Genomic DNA, 4943 nt, shown 5'->3' with positions numbered 1-4943 from the left:
GGTGTGGGATGTGGTGACCACTGTTAACAGTCGCTGGGGAGTAAACAGGTGTCCAAAGATTACAGCATTCTGTCCAAAAGCTCCAACGATCATGTCAGCCCCACATGGCCCTGATCATCCCAGGAACCCATCACATTTTCCAGGCCAACCAGTGTTGGTTGAGCTCCCCACTGTGGGAGCAGTACCACTGGTATTGGATACCCCAATAAACAAGTATGCTTGGAAAGCCAAAGATGCTCATGGAAAGGAGCACAAAATTAATACAAGGTGGATTATTCCATCTTTTTAATTACAACCCACTTCTGGTTCTCAAAACGAACCAAGGACACTTCCCTTTTCTCTTGCAGGTAAAACCCCATGGAGAACAATACCCTGAGTCATGATGGGGGATCCTTATGTGAATTTAAATTTTTGTATAGTATTGATGTTCATTGTATCAGTAATATTTTTAGGATGTATTGTCTGTCATCGCAGAAATTGCTTTGGGTGACCGTTCTCCTCTCCCTTGGTTCTGGGGGAAGCTCTGGCTCTCTAAGTGTTAACTGAGAATGGGAGGAAAACAAATTTGCGGTTTTAGGTCATTCTGTTGCCAGTATTATGAGCAACCAATAGACACTGAATCATGGGAAGGTCCCTTTGCTAATGGGACCTGGGCTTTAAAAGGTCATTACTGAATTTGTGGACAAGGTGCCTACTGGAGGTTGCCTCCAAATTGGACAGGAATATGTTAAACAGGGTATATTAGACCACTGTTTTTCTTACTATCACAAAACCAGGGCGATGGGTTAGGGATTATGAGCCTGCCACCTGGAACCCCAATGAACTGATTAATAGTGCTCTAGAACCCATTTATAATTTAAATCATATTATTCAGCTACAGGCCATCTTAGAAATTATTACTAATGCTCATGTCCTGGATTTATTGGCAGACCAGGTCACACAAATGAGAACTGCAATTTTGCAACACCAAATGGTTCTCGATTACCAGTTAGCTGAAGAAGGGCGTGTTTGTGGTAAATGAAATGATTCAAACTGTAGTTTAAAAATTGATGACAATGGTCAGGCGGTCAAAAAAATAACTTCTGGGATTAGGAAACTGAACATGTCTCTACCCAGGCATGGAAAGGATGGGACACAGATTTATTTTCTTGGCTCCTGGGAAGTCCCTGGGCCAAGAGACTTTTGTTTTATCTGCTATGTGGCTTGGCTATGGTAGTGTTTTTATCTTGTCTGATTCTATGTTTTATACAATTGATTCAAAGTGTTGTATTGAACATGTAATTTGCCTCTACCACTTCACCCGATGGTGTTAAACAGATTCATGCCATATGTAAAAAGGCACCATTTATCATAAAGATTGTATAAATGCATGTGTTCTTTTCTCACTTACCTTTGAACTCTTTTACTAACAAATGGCCACCATTTTAGCCACGGGGTGGTATAATAGTCCATTGCCTTGTTGAGAACAAGCATAGCAGCAAGCTACCCATGAAGGCAAGATGGAAGTATCAAGGCCTAAACCACACATGCACTCTGGGCTGGGGGTGTGGAAATCCACTTTCCTGCTGCATAGGCAGACCCCAACTCTGGTGAGCCAGACCACCATCTTCAGCTTCACAATCAACAACAGCAACCAGAATGTACACCCTTTTGATACTTAATTTTGTGGAGATTACTCTGCTAGCTCTTGCTATATTTTCCCTTGTGGTATGTATGTGTTTGTCTTGTAAGTGTCCATGTAAACCGTCTTGTAATTTTTCTTGTTCATGTAGACAACCATCTTCTTCCCCCAATTCCCAAGGACCAAGAGCACGTCCTTAGGCCCAGCCTGGGATACATTTTGGTTAAACATGTTTGGTTAAAATATTGTTAACCATTGTTAGTGTTAATAGTGTTTTATTTGTTATTTGTAGTGTTATTGCTCATTTACCTTTGTCTAAATCTGGGACAGAAGTTTCTAGGCCCAGACAACACATGTGCTTTAGGATAACGGGGTGTGGAAATTGATTTTCCTGCTGCGTATGCTGACCCTAACTCCAGCAGACCAGGGCAGCAGACCACATGGACCGCCAGGGCTGTAACCACTCAGCCGTACATTGCCAGAACTGAGGAAATAATGGATTACATGTTAGTGCTGATTCCAATTTACTATGTGGCCTTGATTTTGTTAACTGTTACCTTAATTTTTCTTTTAATACTTGTTTTTTGTCCTTGTAAATGTCCACCATATAAAATGCCATCGTCGTCTTCTACTGATTCCTTGCAATCTTAAAATTGGATTATAGAATGTTTTGGTTTTGTAAAGTTAGTTAATTTTGAGCATGACATATTTGTTAGAGATGTTGTTAGTTATATGGTTGTTAGCTTAAGATACTCATATTTGTTAAAAATATTGTTAGTAACATCTTTATTGACTGAAAATTTATATATTTGTTAAAGATGTTATTAGTTATATGCTAGCTGGAATTACTGTTCATTACTGTTTTGCACACTATTTCTGACCTTTCTTTCTCTCTCTTTGTACCTTTGTCTTTTGTGCCTCCACAAAGACAGCAATGTCGAGCCACTGGTGGTGTAAGACACTGTGTTGGACTGTGTTTGTCTTGACATTGCTGCTGTACCACTACCACTTCCTGGCCTCAACATCCTGTTGCTGTGGAGGAGTACGCTCTGTAGGAGATGAATTGTCCCCGAAGAAAACCACTGTATCTGCCTGAAGCTGGAACAACAATATCTGTCGTAGCTACCAAGCTGTGCTTGCATGAGAGACTGGGTGGAGAGGAAATCAGGGTGAGGAAAACGTGTGGAGGTTGAAGGTGCTGCAGGTCGACCCCCCCCCAGGCACGAGCACTGTAAACACCTGGGCATGCGTGCTTGGAGGAACATGGGGCGGCACATATGACAATGAGGTCCATGGAAATGGGCAAACACTTCAAAGAAATTGTGAGGACTGGGACAATAAAAGGACTGAGTACTCCTCTCTCATCGGAATTCAGGAATTTGATATCATCTCTTCGGGGAATTTAGAAATTCAACATCACCTGAACTCTTTTCTTGGACCCCATCACCTGCATCGAAACTGAGCCAACAGGACACTGCTGGATTCATGGTGGTGGTATCTGATCTTGCTGCATTTTTGCTGTTTGCTTGCTTAGTTGTGACTTTTTCTTTCTTCTATCTGTCCTTTGTTGTTACCCCTTGTTGCAGGAATAAAGATTAAAAGGTTGTACGGCATCTGATCTCATTTGTGTCTTAATTTCACTCTTGGGATCATATAAGAACCCTCCCCGATATTGGATTGGGACAGGTACACTGCCGCATTATCAAGATCATTAATGGATTTGTTGACCAGTAATGGACCAAATATCTCATAGTTATTGCACAAGTTAATGTCAGTTTTACTAGTTAAATTTAAAGCTTATTTTATGATATCATGTACACATTATACTCTATCAGTTTTATCAAATGTATTATATTTACATAGCTCTCTCTGCCTGCCAAATCTGCTTTTCAGTGCCTGAAATATGTTTGCTTGATAGGCCATTTTCCATAAAGCCTTCTCCTATTCTATAATTGTATATTGTACCAACTCTTTCATTATTTTTGTTGAATTTAAGAATTTCAGTCTTCAGGGAAGCAAAATGTGATATTCCACATCCTGCATATAGCCTACACATTAATAAATCAACACAGATTTGGGATTTTAAATAGTGAATACTCAGAATAAACTATTTGTGAGCAGTCTACAGCCTGGTAATTATTCATGTAAATTGAATAGGAAAGATTCATTATGAATTATTCAGACAACTCTCTTGCATGAGTGTGTGCGTAATCATTTATTAAAATCTGTATAGTATATTGACCAAGTAAAATCCTATGTTTACTTGGTCTAAAAGATCATAGTATGCTAGGGGTGGAAAATGTTCAAATGAATTAAGTGAGAATATGTATGAATTTAAAATAATCAGAAAGTGCTTTGAGACACAAAGGGAAGAATAGAAAAATAAGAACATCTGAATAAAGAAATTCAGATGTTACAAATAATATTTTATGATGTGGTTCAAGATTAATGAGTTAGTTACAATTTTGCAGAGTACCAAGATGATTAAATAGAAAAAGAAAATATTTGAACTCCCCGCAATTTTTATTAAATTTTGTGAATTAATACCAGAAAATAAATCATGACATTTTTTAGCTGAAAATTCAAATGAACAAGATACGTAGCCTGGATAGTTAAAATGAGATTGAGAAACAAGATATTTATCATAATTTTCCTAAATATTATGTGGAAGTATTAAAAATAGACTGTTTCTGGAAATTATTAAGTATAGTGTATTGCATAAGAAATAACCTAATAAATTCAAACTCTATTTGAAGAAATAAAAATGAAGATTTCTTTGCTTTTTTTGCCATCAACAGGCTGGATCGATGGGCTAAGGCCAACTGTATGAGTTTCAATAAGGCCAAATGCCGGGCGCTGCACTTCGGCCACAAGAACCCCCAGCAGGGCTACAGGCTTGGGGAGGAGTGGCTGGAGAGCTGCCAGTCACAGAGGGACCTGGGGGTGTTGATTGACAACCGGCTGAACATAAGCCAACAGTGTGCCCAGGTGGCCAAGAAGGCCAATGGCATCCTGGCTTGCATCAGAAATAGCATGGCCAGCAGGGACAGGGAAGAGATCTTACCCCTGTACTTGGCACTGGTGAGGCCACACCTCGATTACTGTGTTCAGTTTTGGGCCCCTCACTACAAAAAGGACATTGAATTACTCGAGCGTGTCCAGAGAAGGGCAACGAAGCTGGTGAAGGGTCTGGAGCACATGTCATACGAGGAGCGGCTGAGCGAACTGGGGTTGTTTAGTCTGGAGAAGAGGAGGCTGAGGGGAGACCTCATCGCCCTCTACAACTACCTGAAAGGAGGTTGCAGAGAGCTGGGGATGAGTC

Source organism: Strix uralensis, chromosome 3 (assembly GCF_047716275.1).
Source record: "Strix uralensis isolate ZFMK-TIS-50842 chromosome 3, bStrUra1, whole genome shotgun sequence".
Lineage (NCBI taxonomy): Eukaryota > Metazoa > Chordata > Aves > Strigiformes > Strigidae > Strix > Strix uralensis.
Note: the sequence above shows the minus strand (reverse complement) of the source record.